We start from the raw sequence: 19,533 nt of genomic DNA on the forward strand, positions 1-19,533 counted from the left end.
ACCACTCCCTAATCTCAAGTACCCAGGGGCACAAACACTGCAGAAGGCCGCAGGGACCTCTGCCTAGGAAAACCAGAGACCTTTGTTCATGTGTTTATCTCCTGACCTTCTCTCCACGATTATCCTATGACCCTGCCATATCCCCCTCTCCGAGAAACACCCAAGAATCATCAATAAATACTTAATAATAATAATAATAATAATACAAAAAAAAAGTAGCTGGGCGTGGTGGCTCGTGCCTATAATCCCAGCTACTCGAGAGGCTGAGGCAGGAGAATCGCTTCAACCCAGAGGCAGAGGTTGCAGTGAGCCGAGATTTCACCACTGCACTCAAGCCTGGGCAACAGAGTGAGACTCCATCTAAACAAACAAACAAAACCTCCAACTTAGTGAAAACAAGGCATTCAATGATAGATCATCAGCAGAAATTGCTTATTACCTACTAATCATTTTATTTTTATTTTATTTTATTTTTTTGAGGCGGGGACAGAATCTCGCTCTGTCACCCAGGCTGGAGTGCAGTGGCGCGATCTCAGCTCACTACAAGCTCTGCCTCCCGGGTTCACGCCATTCTCCTGCCTCAGCCTCCTGAATAGCTGGGGCTAGCAGCACCCGCCACCGCACCTGCCACCGCGCCCAGCTAATTTTTTGTATTTTTAGTAGAGACCAGATTTCACCATGTTAGCCAGGATGGTCTTGATCTCCTAACCTAGTGATCCTCCCGCCTCGGCCTCCCAAAATGCTGGGACTACAGGCGTGATCCACCGCGCCCAGCCCTAATCATTTTATAAAGTCATATCTAGATAAAAACAAACACTAAAGAGAATAAATAGATCTAACTAAAGTGACAAGAATAATTATAAATAAATACCAGATTTTAAACAAGAATCTGTAAAAGTTTTACTACCTAAAGATTTTCGCTCAAAGAAGAAAAAAATATGGCCAGGCACGGTAGCTCATTCCTGTAATCCCAGCACTTTGGGAGGCTGAGGCAGGTGGATCACCTGAGGTCAGGATTTTGAGACCAGCCTGGCCAACATAGTGAAACCCCATCTCTATTAAAAATACAAAAAATTAGCCAGGCGTGGTGGCAGACGCCTGTAATCCTAGCTACTCAGGAGACTGATGCAGGAGAATCGCTTGAACCAGGGAGGTGGAGGCTGCAGTGAGCAGAGATGGTACCATTTCACTCCAGCCTGGGTAACAAGAGCGAAACTCCATCTCAAAAAAACACAAAACAAAACAAAAAAAACCATAGTAACACCAAGCTTGCAGGATGGTGAGCTAACAGATACATTTTATCTTAATGGAAACTCATGTAGCATTCAGTAACATTTCTGGATGAAGCTTCAAGTTACTGTTGCACGTTTGTGAAAGACTGATCCAGCAGTGTGTCCTCTAATTTTAATTTCTCCTCTTCATTTAAAGTATTAGCAGGAGCATCATTACGTGGATTGTCTAGCATGTCTTCCCTTAATACAACTGACTCCTCCTTTTGATCCTCATCAAGTATTAACCTCAACTGTCTATGCCCTGGGTGCATTCATTAACGTATCATTTCCTAGGGACTGACTATTACTTAGCAGCTTTGCCTGCCTTCTTTCTAAGGCCAGTTGTTTATTTCTCTCAATTTTTTGTTGTCGCTCTTCTGTTAGGCTTCTACTTGACTCAGAAGCAACTATCTCACTTTCAGATGAGTTTGTCAGAAAGGGATCTAATTCAGTAGCGGTCACATCATGTCCATTATTTTCCACAACTTCATCATTATTGCTAATAAAATCTTCAGGTAAAATAGGGAGATCAAGTTGAATTTGTTTTAAACAAGCCTGAACTTCCTTTTCATTTCCCAGATATTCAACTCTGTCAATAAAATCCTCAAACTGCAGTTTAGGGAAGAGCCTGTGTGCCCAGTGCTCCATGTGTCTGATTAGAGTCTTCAAATCTTCAGCCTCATGACCTTTACCTTTGAATTTTGCCTTATCAAATACATGCCTTAAGGCTGGAAGTCCTCTCTCTGAAATTAATCTCTGAGCATCCAGCTTGGGTATACTTCTTTTAACTGTTCTCTTTGGAGGTATGGGACTCTGCTTCCTGACTCTTCATCAGGTTCAGCCCCTTCATCATCTTGTCTCTCTGGAGAGATTGGAGGTGGGAAAGGAGGAAAAGTTTCATCTTCTACATGCTCATAATCAGGTAGGTCAATCATGCCATTCTCCTGTGGTTCTAGCATCTTTTCCTCTCACGCAGAAAGCAGGGGCCACGCGCAGAGCTCCAGCACTTTCCCCTTTGGTTTTTTTTTTTTTTGAGACAGAGTCTTGCATCTCACTCTGTCGCCCAGGCTGGAGTGCAATGGCGCGATCTTGGCTCACTGCAACCTCCGCCTTCTAGGTTCAAGCGATTTTCCTGCCTCAGCCTCCTGAGTAGCTGGAACTACAGACTCCCGCTACCACACCCAGCTAATTTTTGTATTTTTAGTAGAGACAGGGTTTCACCACATCGGCTAGGCTGGTCTCAAACCCCTGACCTTGTGATCTGCCCGCTTTTGCCTCCCAAAGTGCTGGGATTACAGGTGTGAGCCATCGCGCCTGGCCTCACTTTCCTTCACTTTTTCCATTGCTTTTTTTTTTTTTTTTTTTTGAGACAGAATCTTGCTCTGCTGCCCAGGCTGGAGTGTAATGGCACAATCTCGGCTCACTGCAACCTCCGCCTCCCAGGTTCAGGCGATTCTCCTGCCTCAGCCTTCCAAGCAGCTGGGATTACAGGTGTGCGCCACCATGCCCAGCTAAGTTTTGTAGTTTTAGTAGAGATGAGGTTTCATTATGTTCGGCAGGCTGGTCTCAAACTCCTGACCTCGTGATCTGCGCACCTCAGCCTCCCAAAGTGCTGGGATTACAGACGTGAGCCACTGTGCCCAACCTCTCCTTTTCTTTCTTGCTCTCTTCTCTCTTCTCTTTCTCTCTCTCTCCTTTCCTCCATCTCCCCTTACTTTTCCTCCTCCTTTCCTCCCACCCTCGTCCCACTCTCTCCCCAGGCTCTCCAGTACTCCTAGCCTCATACTCATCCTGTGGGCATCTCCCCAAGTTGTTCCACCAGCTCCTTAGACTGCCCCCCAGCCACCCTGCTCCTCCCCAAGTGCTCCCAGCCCCATTGGTGTCTCCTCCAGCCCCCTCCGTTGCTCAAGTCAGAACCCAGGGTTCATCCTGAGCTGGTCAGTTGACTCAACCCTTGGACCCATTACTGGCCAGGCTCATCCACCTCCTCACCTTCCCCAGGTCTCCGCTGACTGCTTTCTTCCTGCTCCTGCTCCTGGCTCCCATCTTCCCCAAAAATCACCTCCTAAGGGCCGACATGGGACCTTGGGTGACGGCCTGGTGCTTTCTGCATAAAGCCCCTGCTCTGGAGCAAGACCTGTTGGTCCCTCCCCACCCAGCCAAGCATCCTCATCACTCCCGCATGTCTGTGGTAGGGTCTGGCCTCCCCAGGGCCTCTGCACATGCTGCCTGCTCTGCCTGGGAAGCCCTGTCCCTCCTCTCACCCCTGTCATAGGCACACACTCAGTCCCAGGCAACTCGGCGGACCATGAGCTTCCCCTCTCAATAGCCACTGGGTTGTCCCTCTGTGCTCCCCGTTTCCTGCCCGCTTCCCTCCAAGGGCAGGTCCCTGTCCAGCATAGAATGTCACACTGCAGTGTGAGGGACTTGGCCCAGGTTAGAAGTAAGAAATCCAAGTAAAGGCCAGGCTCAGTGACTCATGCCTGTAACCTCAGTGCTTTGGGAGGCTGAGGCAGGAAGATCACTTGAAGCCAGGAGTTCGGGTCCAGCCTGGGCAACATAGCAAGCCTCATCCCTACCAAAAAGAAAAAAGAAAAAAAAATTAACTGTGTGCGCTGGTGCACACCTGTAGTCCCAGCTTCTCGGGAAGGTGAGGTAGAAGGATCACTTGAGCCCAGGAGGTGGAGGTTGCAGTAAGCTATGATCATTGTACTCCAGCCTGGGCAACAGAGAGAGACCCTGTTTCTAAAAATAAGTAAATAAATAATAATTTAAAAATCCAGGTAAAGACTGGCCAGGAGGAATCCCTAACAGAGCCAAGAAGAGGCCACCAATGTGGAACCCCAGAAGAGCAGAGCTGGGGAGGTCTCTGACATTACAAGCCCAGCCCCTTCACACCCCGGCTGGGGAGGCTTATCTCCTATCCCAGGATCCTAGGCAGGCACCCCTAGACCCACGGGTGCTGGGCTATTTGCTGTGGGGCACTCCCTGAGGCGGAAGCGCCGCTGCTGGTTGGGCCACCCCGCAGGCAGTCCGAGGCTGGTAGCCTGTAGTCTCCACCGTTGTCTGGACCATCTTGCCCATACACTGAAAGAGAAGGACGATAATCTCCCTGCATTCGGCCCCTGCCAGAAGGAGCCAGTGCTGCAGAAGAGAAAGGGGGTCTTTATGCCCACAGGCAGAAGGGCACCACTCCCCTCCTGGTCCCCCCAGGATGACCTCTGGTGAAAGGACTCTTTGTAAGGCTCCCCGAGTCTGGCCAGGGCTGACACAGAGCCCTCCCCAAGTTGGGGGTGGTGGCAGACAGCTGGGGGGGCTCTGTCCGGGTGAGGTCATAGGCCATGGCTGGGGAGGCCTCTGAGCCTTAAGACCTGAGGAAGAGGCCATCTGACGGCAGGAAATGAGAGAGGACATGCCCCCCACAGCATGTAGTAGTGGGGTTAGACTTGCTGTGCCTGGGTCCAAACCAGCCCTGGTCTCTCAGCAGCTACTGCAGAGTGAGTTCCTTATGGAACTGGTCACACAGGAGGCGATGCCCACCCCACCTCCTTCTCACCTACGCTTCCCTCACCCACTGTGTTTCGTTGTTTGTTTTTTTTTCTAAAGATGGGGTCTCGCTATGTTGCCCAGGCTGGTCTTGAACTCCTGAGCTCAACCAATCCTCCCACTTCAGCCTCCCAAAGTGCTGGGATTACAGGCATGAGCCACCACGTTCGTCCATGCTGTTTGTTTTTGTTTGTTTTTGCTTTTGTTTTTGTTTTTAAGAGACAGAGTCTTACTGGAGTGCAGTGGCACAATCACAGCTCACTGCAGCCTCGAATTCCCGGTCTCAAGTGATCCTCCCACCTCAGCCTCCTGAGTAGCAGGGACTACAGGCAAGTGCCACTGCAATGGACTTTTTCTCTGTTTCTTGAATCAGCTGGCACATGCCCACCCCCAGCGACTTTGCAAATGCTGTTTTTTCTACTTAGAATGCTATTCTCTGAGATGTTGGAGTTGCTCATTACCTTCTCAAACGGGCCTGCTCATCCCACTCCCCATCCGATGCCCCCTGCTGGCTCTTTCCATTGCCCTATCACCTTCCAGCCTACCATATCATAGATCATGCCTAGCCTCTCATCCCCCATCTAGAAGTTCAATGAGGGAAATTCCATTCACTTATTTCATGTCCCAGGGCCTGACATCCAGTGGGTTCCCAGTGAACATTTGTCTGAATTAACAAATAGATCATGTCGTTTAATTAATCCTTTCTCCCACCCCGAGATGGAGGCACAATGATTCATTTACAGACAAAGGCTCTGGGAACTGAAGGATGTTTCCCAAGTTACACAGTGAGAAAGAGCTAGAATTGGGATTCAGATTTGGGGCTGTCTTCCCCCCCACCCCACATGGCTTTCACCAATGTGCTTCCTACCTCTCTGGTGACAGCCAGGACACACACCACGCCCCCCTGCCTGGCTAGGCTCCAAAGATAGAAGGGCTCGTCCCTTAAGGAATGTTCCCAAGGGTGCCTATCAGAGGCAGCTCTGAAGTTCAGGACCACCCAATCCCTCCCTTGCAGGGTGAAAGGATCCCAACCCCAGGTCCTCAGGCAGAGCCCAACCTACAACCTTCCCTTCCTAGGAGAACAGGAGAGCAGCCGCATCCCTCCCCATCCTCACCCCTGCAAGCCTGACACTACCAAGCTTCGTACCAGCAGGCCAGGCTTCGACTCTCTGCAACCTCAGCACCTCACCTGTCAAATAGGGTAGTACCACCTGTCCAGCAGATGCATCTGTGAGGAACAGGTGAGAATGTACAGGAAGGGGCTCCCAGGACCTGAGCTGCAAAGCTGCAGGCATAAGTGTCAGCCCTGCCCCGCTGCCAAGGCTGGAAGCAGGCAGGAAGTGAGGAATGGGAATGCCAGAAAAGAGCTCACCCCTGCCCCGCTCCCCCAAAGCTGGAAGAAAAGGCTGAGCCAGGAGCCACCAAGGCCATAAGTCAGCCTCCCCTGAAAAGCCAGGCAGGGGGCCCAGGTCCTCCTCCATGGGTGGGGAGGGTCTCCCTGGAGAACAGCAAAGCCACCCAGGCCAGGAGCCATGTGGAATTCATCTCTCCCAAGCCTATGGAAGGGTCTAGAGTGATGCTGACAGCAGCTGGCTGGACTGCACTGGCCCCTGGAAAAGGGGATTTCCTTACAAAGGCCAAGCTTGGTGCCCCCTTGGGGGCTGCCTACCCCCTTCTCTCAGACTACTTGGCATGGCCCCTTCCATCCTGCCACCCCTATCCTCCGGCAGCCCCCACAGTGCCCAAAGGGCCCTTCTGAGCCAAGAACAGGACTTCAGAAAATAGCAAGACAGCCCCTTCCCGGTGCAGATGGGGAGATCGCCACAGGGGGCAGCACTGAGCTGCCTGGGTCTGCAAGGCCAGCTAGTGGCAGGGCTGGAGATGGGGCCCAGCTGGGGCTTGGCTCGGCCCTGAAGACAACTCACTCAGGTGCATCCGCCCCCTGTGCCGCTGGGTTGGACCCTCTGGCACAGGCAGGCTCTGACGCCAGAGTGGGGACACCATTCATTGCCCCGTTTCACCCAATCCCTCACCAGCCGCCACCCACCCGTTGCTCCAGCCACAGGAACTTCTTGCAGTTCCCTCAAACTGGCCAGGCTGTCTCCAGCCTCTCCAGCTCCAGGCCTTTTCGTTTCTTTTTTCTTTCTTTTCTTTTCTTTCTTTCTTTCTTTCTTTTTTTTTTTTTTTTTTTTTGAGACAGGGTCTTGCTCTGTCACCAAGGCTGGAGAGTGCAGTGGCGTGATCACCGCTTATGCAGCCTTTACCTCCCAGGCTCAAGCGATCTTCCCGCCTCAGCCTCCCAAATAGCTGGGACTACAGGCGCGCCACCACACCCAGCTAATTATTTTATTTTTTGTAGAGATGGGGTTTCACCATGTTGCCCAGGCTGGTCTCGAACTCCTGGGCTAAAGCGATCCACCTGCCTTGGCCTCCCAAAGTGTTGGGATTAAAGGCACGAGCTACAGCACCCCGCCCCTTCAGGCCTTTGTCCATGGTGTTTCTTTTGCCTAGAAATGTGTTTCTCCTCCTTTCCCTGGTCAGCTTGTACCCATCCCTCAGCTCTCAGTGCAGACAGTAGACATGGCTTCCTCCGAGAAGTGCTCCCTCTTTCCTCTCACCTGCCCCCATGAAAGTGGGGTTACAAACCCCTCTCTGGACTCCCACTCAACAGGAAAGCTACTCTGCAGGCCCCATGGCTCAGCCCCAGATCCTAGCAGCACAGCCGGTACACAGCAGTGGCCCACTGTTTGCTCACAGAGAGGACCAGTGAACAACAAGGAATGGACACTCACGGTGGAGGGGCTCCAGGATGAGAGCAGGTGCGAACCCCCTCCTCTCCCACTCCCTCCTCTGGCCACTCCAGGTGCTGGGGAGCTGGAAGGGAGACTGAGAGGGGCAGGAGCTGCCGCTCTTGCCCTGTCTGTGGCCTCCCCTTGGAAAGGCCTACTCCACCCTCTGCTCATCAGACTCTTTCTCACTTCTGCTCCAGAGCCCTTGCGGCTCACCTCTTCTTCACTCTCTATTTTCCTCTTCAAATTCCAGAGAGAGGAATCCAACAGCCGTGGCCTGGCACTGGCCGGCCCAGGAGATCATCATGCAATCATCTTCAGCCAGCAGCCCAGGGCACGTCCACACCTCAGGGTGATTCACTCAGAAATCCACTCATTCTTTCATCCCTGTGCCAGGCACTGTCCTAGGGGCAGGGGATCCAGTGGGGAAGAAATAGATGGGGCCCTGCCCTCCCGGGGCAGACAGTCCAGGGAGACTGTTCTCTCCTCCCCACATTTCTAGGAGCCTCAGTCTTCCTACCTGGTGAAGATTTCTTCATTTCTCCTCTCCTCGCCACAAAACCCTTCTATGCAGCTGAGACACAGTTGGGGGCCCAAGAAGGAGGCCAACCACAAGGACCACATGAGGACCCTAAGACAATGACAACTACGGTTACCATGACAACACTTACCGTGGGCTGAGTCCTGCCTCAAGCCTGTTCCATCTGCTATCAGTGAATCCCCGCCATGCCCTAGGAAGGTGCACGTGGCTGTTATTCCCATTTCTGTGAAACAGTGCGGTTAATGTCACATCCTCAGGTCTCAGAGCTCAGGTTGGTAAGCACTGGAGCCAGGTTTAGTCCAAGTCATCACACCCTGAAGAGAAGGGCTGAGCCACTGAGCCACTTGGTTTTTCCCACTCAGAAGGGCACATCCATTGGTTCATTGCCCTGCAATGATCCTGCACTATCAGAGGTGTAAGGCCTCCATTAAGCCTGCCTTCTGGATGGAAGAAGGTGTTGGGCAGGGCCTGCCTGGAAGAGGGGGACAATCACCACCCTTGCCTACCCAGCCCCTTATGAGGAGAGATACTATCCTACCCCAGCAGCCCAGCCTCAGTCTCAGGGACCTCTTTTCCTTCTCCACTGTTGCCAGTGGCACAGGGGCCAGTGCGGGGAGCTGTGCCCACTTTACCGTCCCATGCTCAGGACACCAGCTCTATTTCCTGCACCCCCCACCTCTGGCCTCTGGCCTCCCTGGCCCGTCTCTATCCTCTGCAGCCCCCATTGCAGCCAGGGCGTGCCATCCTGCTCCCCAGCACCCCCTGTGGCTATGTGGGCTGCCCTCGTCAGGCTCACCCCGCTGCCGGGCCCGACAAGGCCATCCATGTGTCCCAGTTGGAAGCTAGTGATCAACTCAAAATAACTACTCCCCTCCACTCTGACACAACTGTCTTCCCCAGAAGGACGACAGCTGCAAGGGATTAGAGCTGGGGACAGGAAGGAGAGAACCCCCCACCCACAGCCCCAAGCCCACGGAGCTGGAGCAGGTGGCAGCGGCATGGGGTGAGGAGCCTGCATCTAGGGCTGCCCTGTCTTCTGGAACAAGTCCTCTCCCCCTTGGAGCTGGAGAAGGTGAAAGAGGGGATCTGGAGGGTGCAGCCTCCCCTACCCTAGCACCCCAGCCTGGCCCACGTGTGGCTGGAACCTGCCCGCCTCCAAGCCTGGGGCTGCAGCCTGGAAATTGATGGGAGGGAACCACCTGCTCCTGCTTACCCAAAAGCTGGCTGTCCCAAGCCTGGGCCTCTTGATTCGCTCCACTTGGTTCTCCTTCCCCCCCACAGCCTGGTGCCACACCTCCTAGTCCTTCCTCCACAAAGCCTTCCTCCACACCACCACTCAAAGTCCAGAATCACACAGTTTACTCACCCCCACACTCTCTCTAACTGTATTTCTAGAGGGGAACAGTTCCCTGGGTGAGGATGATACCCTTGTCCCTTTCCTGGGAAAGCTTGATCACTTTCTCCCTCCGGGTCACAAGGGTTTTCAGGGCCACATTTTCAGGCCACCTCTCAAGCACATATAAAGAGAGGTGGCATCAAAAAACAGACCTCCACCTGGCAGGTAGCCCTTGACCTTCCTGCCTTTACAGAGCCTTTTTCCTCTCCCTCATCCTTCTAGCTTTAAGAACACATCAGCTGGGCGACGTGGCTCCTGCTTATAATCAAAGCCCTTTAGGAGGGCGAGGTAGGAGGATTGCGACCAACCTGGTCAACATAGCAAGACCTCATCTCTACAAAAAAATTTAAAAAACTTGGCCAAGTATGGTGGTGCATGACTGTAGTCCCAGCTACTCATGAAGCTGAGGTGGGAGGATCGCTTGAGCCTAGGAGATTGAGGCTGCAATGAGCTGTGATTGTGCCACTGCACTCTAGCCTAGGTGACAGAGCAAGACCCTGTCTCTAAAAAAGGAAAACTTCACATTATATGCACTTTTGGTGAACCTCATATCCTTTTAGGAACTGAGATGAGATACACATTAATAAATGAATAAATATTACCTGCTTTCTCCAGACTGTGCCTTAATGTATCTTTTCCTCTCCTTGCTCAAGGGCACTTGGGGTCTGAGGAGAAGGGGCAGGTACTGAGATGGGGCGAGTGGGTGCTCCTCTAGGACCTGAGCCACTCAGGTTTTTGTAATCAGCTGCCATCTGAGGAACCACCTGAAACTTCATGGCTTAAAACCACCACCATCGTATTTGCTGCCAATTCTTCCCTTTTTTTTTGAAACAGAGTTTCGCTCTTGTTGCCCAGGCTGGAGTGCAGTGGCACAATCTCGGCTCACTGCAATCTCCGCCTCCGAGATTCAAGCAATTCTCCCGTCTCAGCCTCCCAAGTAGCTGGGATTACAGGCGCAAGCCGCCATGCCCGGCTAATTTTTGTATTTTTAGTAGAGACGGGGTTTCATCATGTTGGCTCTGGTCTCAATCTCCTGACCTCAGGTGATCTGCCCACCTCGGCCTCCCCAAAGCGCTGGGATGACAGGTGTGAGCCACCGCACCCGGCCTTGTTTTTTGTTGTTGTTGTTGTTGTTTTATTTTTTTTTTTGAGATGGAGTCTCACTCTGTCACCCAGGCTGGAGTGCAGTGGTGCAATCTCGGCTCACTGTAAACCTCTGCTGCCCAGGTTCAAGCGATTCTCCTGCCTCAGCCTCCTGAGTAGCTGGGATTACAGACATGCACCACCATGCCCAGCTGATTTTTGTATATATATATTTTTTAATAGAGATGAGGTTTCATCATGTTGGCCAGGCTGGTCTCGAACTCCTGATCTCAAGTGATCTACCCGCCTCAGCCTCCCAAAGTGCTGGGATTACAGTCGTGAGCCACCATGCCCAGTTCCCTTTTGGCTGAACTCTCTGGGCAGTCCTTCTGCTGGGCTGGCTGGTGACCACCTATGTACCTGTGTTCACGGATAGCTGAAGCCGTTCCTCCCTCTTCTTCTCCACATGCCTCTCCCTGTGGTCACCTGACATGATCTCTAGGGTAAGTCTAAGGTAGCCAGACTTCCTTTTTTGTTTGTTTGTTTGTTTTAGACACAGGGTCTCACTCTGTCGTTTAGACTGGGGTGCAGTGGCACGATCACGGCTCGCTGCAGCTTTAACCTCCTAGGCTGAAGTGATCCTCCCACCTCAGCCTCCAAAGTAGTTGGGTCTACAGGTGCATGCCACCACACCTGGCTAACTTTTTTTTTTTTTTTTTTGAGACAGAGTCTTGCTCTGTCACCCAGGCTGAAGTGCAGTGGCACAATCTCGGCTCACTGCAAGCTCCGCCTCCCGGGTTCATGCCATTCTCCTGCCTCAGCCTCCCAAGTAGCTGGGGCTACAGGCGCCCACCACCGTGCCCGGCTAATTTTTTGTATTTTTAGTAAAGATGAGGTTTCACCATGTTAGCCAGCATTGTCTTGATCTCCTGACCTCGTGATCAGCCCGCCTTGGCTTCCCAAAGTGCTGGGATTACAGGCATGAGCCACCGCGCCCGGCCCTTTTTTTTTTTTTTTTTTTTTGAGACAGAGTCTCATTCTGTCACCCAGGTTGGAGTACAGTGGAGCGATCTCAGCTCACTGCAACCTCTGCCTCCCGTGTTTAAGCGATTCCCATGCCTCAGCTTCCCTAGTAGCTGGGCTCACAGGAGTGCACCACCACACCTGGCTAATTTTTGTAAAAAAAAATAATAATTTTAAAAATTATTTGTAGAGACAGGGGTCTCCCTATGTTGCCCAGGATGGTGTCAAACTTCTGGGCTCAAGTGATCCTCTGGCCTTGGCCTCCCACAGTGCTAGGATTACAGGTGCGAGCCACCATGCCCGGCTTATGCTAGCCAGACTTCTGATGTGGCTGCTCAGGGCTTCTGAGAACACAAAAGCAGGAGCTGCTAGGCCTCCTGATGGCTTAGGCTGGGACCTGGCACAGAATGTCACTTCTGCCACGTTCTGTAGTTAAGCATGTCATGGGGCCAGCCCAAGCTCAAGGGGAAATACATGAGGCGAGACATGAATACTAACAGGCTGCATTCATTGGGGGTCAACAAATTGACAGACTATAGTGACATACACAGAACTGAGCGGTGCATGAAAAATTCTAACAATGGTAATTTGGGGCCGTGGGAATAAGGGTACTTTGTGCTTTCCTACTTTTACATTTGAAAAAAGACAGGAAATAAAGGGGAGGCTGAAACAAGGCATCCAGCTCAGCGTCTGAGCAGAGCTGTCTCAGGCAGCTGTCACAGCAGGCCCCCTCGGTCCCCAGGCCTCCTGAGGCCCCAACGTGGGAGAGGGCAGGGAGCTGTCCCTGACTGTCAGGGCCTATCAGGGTGGCAAAGGGGCCCTTGTGCTGGGCCTGTCATTCACAACAGGCCTGACATGAGACATCGTGTCTGAGTGAGGTTACTCAGTGGCCAAGGCATCCTGTCAAAGCCAAAGAAGGTAATGTGCGTCACTTGTCACATAGGTCTCAACTCGGGCCCCATTCCTGAGGCTCAATGCCTATAATGCACCTTAAGTGTTATCTATTTATTTATTTATTTATTTTTGAGATAGAGTCTCACTCTGCCGCCTAGGCTGGAGTGCAGTGGCGTGATCTTGGCTCACTGCAACCTCTACCTCCCAGATTCAAGCGATTCTTCTGCCTCAGTCTTCCAAGTAGCTGGCATTACAGGCACGTGCCACCACACCTGGCTAATTTTTATATTTTTAGTAGAGATGGCCAACATTTTAGCCATGTTGGCCAGGCTGGTCTCGAACTCCTGACCTCAGGTGATCCACCTGCCTCAGCCTCCCAAAGTGCTGGGATAACAGGTGTGAGCTACCGCTCCTGGCCTGTTTTGATTTTTTTAGAGATGAGGTCTCACTCTATGACCCAGGCTAGAGTGCCGTGGCACAATCAGAGCTCACTGCAGCCTCAAACTCCTGGGCTCAAGTGATCCTCCCATCTCAGCCTCCTGAGTAGCTGGGACCACAGGCATGTGCCACCATGCCTGGCTCTCTTGTTTTTCAATGAATCTTCTAATCTCTTCCTTCTAAAGAGTGGTCCATGGACCAGCAGCGTGGGTATGACCTGTGAGCTTATTAAAAATGCAGAATCTAGGGTCTCACCTCAGACCTGCTGAGTCAGAATTTGTATTTTAAGGCCAGGCGTGGTGGCGCACACCTGTAATCCCAACACTTTGGGAGGCCGAGGAGGGTGGATCGCTTGAGGCCAGTAGTTCGAGACCAGCCTGGGTAATATGGTGAAACCTGTCTCTATTAAAAATACAAAAAATTAGCCAGTCGTGGTGGCAGGCACCTGTAATCCCAGCTACTCAGGAGGCTGAGGCAGGAGAATTGCTTGAACCTGGGAGGCGGAGGTTGCAGTGAGCCAAGATCATGCCATTGCACTACAGCCTGGGCAACAGGGTGAGACCCCATCTCAAAAAAAAAAAAATAAGAAGAATTTGCATTTTAATAACATCCCTAGGTGATTCCTGTGCACATTAATGTTTGAGAAGCCTGCTCAAATCAGCTTATTAAGGTCACCATTATACTACATTGCATTTTTTTGGTGGTAGTGATAACATCTCATTTTGTTCAATGCAAGCATCTAAAACAGCATTGTCCAGTAGAAATTGCCTTTACCTGCACTGCCCAATATGGAGGTCGCCAGCCATGTGTAACTACAGAACACTTGAAATGTGTCTAGTATGATAGAACTGAATCTTAAATTTTATTTAAAGTTAATTAATAAAATCTGAATTTAAGGCTGGGCACAGTGGCTCACGCCTGTAATCCCAGCACTGACAGGACAAGGTGGGAGGATCACCTGAGGTCAGGAGTTTGAGACCAGCCTGGCCAACATCGTGAAACCACGTCTCCATTAAAAATACAAAAATTAGCTGGGTATGGTGGCTGGCACCTGTAAACCCAGTTACTCAGGAGGCTGAGGCAGGAGAATCGCTTGAGCCCAGGAGGCAGAGGTTGCCATGAGCCGAGATCATGCCCCTGCACTCCAGCCTGGGTGACAGAGCAAGACTGCATCTCCAATAAATAAATAAATGAAAATAAATTTTAATTTAAGTAGCCACACAGCTAATGGCTACCATATTAGACGGCATGAATTAAAAATCTACTTTGTGTTTTGGCCGGGCGTGGTGGCTCATTCCTGTAATCCCAGCACTTTGGGAGGCCGAGGCAGGCAGATCACAAGGTCAAGAGATCAAGACCATCCTGGCCAACATGGTGAAACCCTGTCTCTACTAAAAATGCAAAAAATTACCTGGGCGTGGTGGTGAGCGCCTGTAGTCCCAGCTACTTGGGAGGCTGAGGCAAGAGAATCACTTGAACCCAGGAGGTGGAGGTTGCAGTGAGCCGAGATGGCACCACTGCACTCCAGCCTGGGTGACAAGAGCGAGACTCTGTCTCAAAAAAAAAAAAAAACTACTTTGTGTTTTAATGGCTCATAAACCGCTTGGGTGCGGTGGCTCATGCCTGTAACCCCAACATTTTGGGAGGCTGAGGCAGGCAGATCATGAGGTCAGGAGTTCGAGACCAGCCTGGCCAACATGGTGAAACCTCATCTCTACTAAAGATACAAAAAATTAGAGGCATGGTGCGCACCTCTAATCCCAGCTACTCAGGAGGCTGAGGCAGGAGAATCACTTGAACCCGGGAGGTGAAGGTTGCAGTGAGCTGAGATCACGCCATTGCACTGCAGCCTGGGCAACAGGGTGAGACTCTGTCTCAAAAAAAGAAAGAAAGAAAGAAAAGAAAGAAAAAAGAAAGGAGGAAAGGAAGAAAAGAAGAAAGGAAGAAAATTGCCAGCAGCCTGGCCCCTCCTGTGTCTGCAGGGGGACTTGCATGGCCCCTGTACTCCTTGTTAACGGTTTTACAGACAAGGCAGGAAAGATTGTGTCACTGAGTGCCATGGAGCCTCAGGAAGCTCCACCTCCTCCACATCCTTATTTGAGGTTGCTGGGATTTCCTGGGATGGTGGTGGCCTTGGGGTGGAGTTAGGAAAGGGGCTTTGGGTGCAGAGCATCTCTCTCCCTCCTGCTCCCCTGCCAGCACGCTGACCAGTGATCACAGCCTTCTGGGAATGAATCTCTGCTCCCCTATCATTAGTACAGGGATCTCAGCAATACCTTTCCATTAGTGAAATGAGTCAAATTCAAAATAAATGGCTGGCTAGAAATGTTATATAGGTACCTCTGTTGCCATTAAAATGGGGCATAAGAATTGGGTGAGCCCAGGCTTGTAAAAGCTTTGGGACATCTTAGTGCAGAACTCCTGCAGGACTCACCCCTCGCTCCCACCCACCCACACACTTAAGAAGGAATTCCTGCCTGGTACTGCTCTCTCATCCCATCCTGCTGTCCATGTGTATTAGTCTGTTCTCATGCTGCTAATAAAGACATACCCAAGACTGAGTAATTTATAAAGGAAAGAGGTTTAATTGATTCACAGTTCCACATGGCTGGGGAGGCCTCACAATCATGGCGGAAGGCAAAGGAGGAGCAAAGTCACATCTTGCATGGTGGCCAGCAAGAGAGAGCACGTGCAGGGAACTCTCTTTTTTTTTTTTTTTTTTTGAGACAGAGTCTTGCTCTGTCACCCAGGCTGGAGTGCAATGCCACGATCTCAGCTCACTGCAACTTCTGCCTCCTGGGTTCAAGCAATTCTCCTGTCTCAGCGTCCTGAGTAGCTGGGACTATAGGCGCCCGCCACCACGCCTGGCTAATTTTTGTATTTTTAGTAGAGACGGGGTTTCACCATATTGGTCAGGACGCTCTTGAACTCCTGACCTCAGGTGATCCATCTGCCTTGGCCTCCCAAAGTGCTAAGATTACAGGTGTGAGCCACTGCGCCCAGATGGAACTCTCCTTTCTAAAACCATCAGACCAGCAGGGCATGGTGGCTCACGTCTGTAATCCCAGCACTTTGGGAGGCCAAGTCTGGTGGATCACCTGAGGTCAGAAGTTTTAGATCAGCCATGCCAAAATGGTGAAGCCTCATCTTTACTAAAACTACAAAAAAAGTTAGCCAGGCATGGTGGTGTGCACCTGTAATCCCAGCTACTCCAGAGGCTGAGGCAGGAGAATCACTCCTGGGAGGCAGAGGTTTCAGTGAGCTAAGATCATGCCAGTGCGCTCCAGCTTGGGTGACAGAGCAAGACTCTGTCTCAATAATAATAATGATAATAATAATAATAATAATAAATAAAACCATCAGATCTCACGAGACTTATTCACTATCACGAGAACAGCATGGGAAAGACCCGCCACCAGGTCCCTCCCACAACACAGGGGAATTATGGAAGCTACAATTTGAGACTTGGGTGGAGACACAGCCAAACCATATCATCATACATCCTAAAACATGCACTTCCACTGAGCTTTAGGTGTAGGTGGCATGAACCTATTTTGCATGCTCACTAATAATTTTTTTTCTCCTTCCTTGTGGGCTGAGATTTGCTTTCACTGTAGCACACTACCATAGGTCAGGTGGTGGGAATGAGAACTACAGGTCTCCCTGCCTTTTACTGCTGGGGGCTTAGGTCAGTTTCTGATACCAAGAAAAGAGGTCTCGGGCTTGTAAAGAGGCTTTAGGTTCAAGTAAACATGAGGACGGTCTTGGAGGATGGGAAGAAGCTTTGGAGAGTGACTTGGAACCCAAAGGCTAGTGTATTTATGGCCCGATTTTACTGTATTTATTGATTTTACTGCATTCCCTCCAAAATACCAGGATTTACAATTTAAGACTTTATGGAAGCAGGGGCTGGGGGATACCCAAGTGATGAGAGAACCCATGGAGGCTTATATTGATATTTATTGCTGTCATTCAATAGAAGAGTAGAGGCGCTTGGTGACCTTTTGTACCCCTTTAACAAGGGGTTCTGTTCAATCCCTTTCCATATCCACCCCTTGCACACTGTTTTGCTTTGCTTCAAACACCATGGATACCAAGAGGCAAGATTTTTCCAAGGCTCATGCTCTATCCAGATGTTCAACGTCTTGTGGATTTACAATTTGGAGTGCCACTATCACTGCCCAGAGGCACTCGTGGTTTGCATTACAGGACCTCACACTTTCAGGTTATGGAAAATGTATGGAGACGTCAATGAGGTATTAGAATTCTGTATAAAAGGAGGAACTTAAGGGTTTTTTTGTTTGTTTGTTTTTGGTAGGAGGAGGTTGCAATCTGCAGATGTGCCTGGGTGGCGGGTGGGGGCGGGGAGGGCAGTGTTTCACGTTTCTTTTCTCTCCCAGCAGTGTCTGACCTCTCTACGCTCAGATGTATCATATCCACCCGCTCACTCCAATGTGGAGCCACTTTCAGATGACAGAATCACCAAAAAACACCAGGAGAAGGTATTAAGATGCAGATTTCTGGGTTGGCTTTAGACAGAGAGAGAGAATAAAAATGTTATCTCTTGGGGTGGGGACAATTGTCATTTTAATAAGCTGGGTCCCAGAAATATGCATTTTAAATAGGACAGGGCCAAGGACTCTGAATTTGCTGGATTTTTATTTATTTATTTTTTTAGAGTGTTGCTCTATTACCCAGGCTGGAGTGCAGTGGTGCAATCATAGCTCACTGCAGCCTCCACTTCCCCGACTCAAGTGATCCTCCCACCTCAGACTCCCCAGTAGCTGAGACTACAGATGCATGCCACTATGCCTGGCTAAGTTTTTTATTTTCTGTAGAGATGGGATCTCGGTATGTTGCCTGGGCTGGTCTTAAATTCCTGGCCCCAGGTGATCATCCCGCCTTGGCTTCCCAAAGTGCTGGGATTACAGGCATGAACCACTGTGCCTGGCCCAGCAACATAACTTAAGAATATGAATTAAAATTCAGCAGATTCATCTTCCTGTGGGAAAGGTACATTGTGCACCACCCCCCCAATCAGGTCTATCCTTATTTATTTAGAGACAGTCTTGCTCTGTTGCCCAGGCTGAAGTGCAGTGGCACAATCTTGGCTTACTGCAACCTATGCCTCCCGGGTTCAAGTGATTTTCCTGCCTCAGCCTCCTGAGTAGCTGGGATTACAGGTGCCCACCATGCCCAGCTAATTTTTACATTTTTAGTACAGACGGGGTTTCGCCATGTTGGCCAGGCTGGTTTCAAACTTCTGACTTCAGTTGATCTTTTCGCCTCGGCCTCCCAAAGTGCTGGGATTACAGGCATGAGCCACTGTGCCCAGCCTTTTCAAGTCTATTCTAGATGCCTTATGAGCAGACACTTGTGCTCAATAGCAGGAGCCTGATCTTCTAGCAGGAAGCCCTAGGCTTTATTCCCAGCTCTGGCCCATGTGAGCCATGCAGCCCCTGTGAGCTATTTAACTTCTGTGCTTGTCCATAGATGGGGGTAGCGCCACATATAACCTTCCGGACAGGATCCCAAGGGCACCACATGCAACGGCTATGAAAGCATGCTGCCTTCTGAAAAGCACTGCCATGTACTGCATGGGTCTCCATCTTCCTTAGAAGTCACCTGCAGTGCCAGGCCTTCCCAGGCTCCTGAGGGAACATGACAGGGATCAGGAAACTGAAAAAGCTGTTCATGCTAGGTGGCTGGGTGCAGGAAGAAAGGGCAACTACATTCTGTTAATACATTCGGGTGCTGTCATTTCAGAAATGGGAAGTGGGACTTATATCTTACTCTATATTCTTTTTTTTTTTTTTGAGACGGAGTTTCACCCTTGTTGCCCAGGCTGGAGTGCAGTGGTGCGATCTCAGCTCACTGCAACCTCCGCCTCCCAAGTTCCAGCGATTCTCCCGCCTCTGCCTTCCGAGTAGCTAGGATTAGCAGTGCGCGCCACCATGCCCGGCTAATTTTTTTGTATTTTAGTACAGATGGGCTTTCACCCTGTTGGCCAGGCTGGTCTCAAACTCCTGATCTCAAGTGATCCACCTGCCTCGACCTCCCAAAGTGCTGGGATTACAGGCGTGCCTAGCCCTTCATATTCTTTGGACCATGGGCTCATGAATGTACCATGGGCATGTATTACTTTTATGATTCCCTGGTTAAACACAAATGAGGTTTTTACTGTCAGCCTTAGACCCTGGTGTTCAACTAATATGTGACCACATAGTGACTGGCCAGGCCAGCCCTCACTGCTGAGGCAGAGCTGACTCCAGTGCTTGAGGCAAGGGGATGCCAACACAAAAGAGGACAGGGATGGCATATGGGTCTCATCAGGTGCATGGGGTCCTCGTTCCACCCCGTTGTTTCTAGAGGGGCTAGCCCATCCCTCTCTGGGCTTCAGTGTCCTGATCAGTAAAATGAGGGGGATGGGGATGCAGACAAGAGCTCCAAGATCTTTTTCAGTGAATTTCCTGACACTTAGGGCTTCTGGCTGAAGCCGCTGAGGGGCTAGGGACATCGGTTTGGGGTTGTTCTCTGGGATTCTTGCAACAT

The 19,533-nt window shown here is 50.7% G+C and overlaps 1 pseudogene; it reads right to left on the reverse strand.

Annotated features, from left to right (window-relative positions):
* Positions 1 to 1,303: 1,303 nt before the first annotated feature.
* Positions 1,304 to 2,255, reverse strand: LOC100449572 (TIMELESS-interacting protein-like; annotated as a pseudogene).
* Between the last annotated feature and the right edge of the window lie 17,278 nt (positions 2,256 to 19,533).

This window comes from Pongo abelii, chromosome 18, assembly GCF_028885655.2.
Source record: "Pongo abelii isolate AG06213 chromosome 18, NHGRI_mPonAbe1-v2.0_pri, whole genome shotgun sequence".
NCBI lineage: Eukaryota > Metazoa > Chordata > Mammalia > Primates > Hominidae > Pongo > Pongo abelii.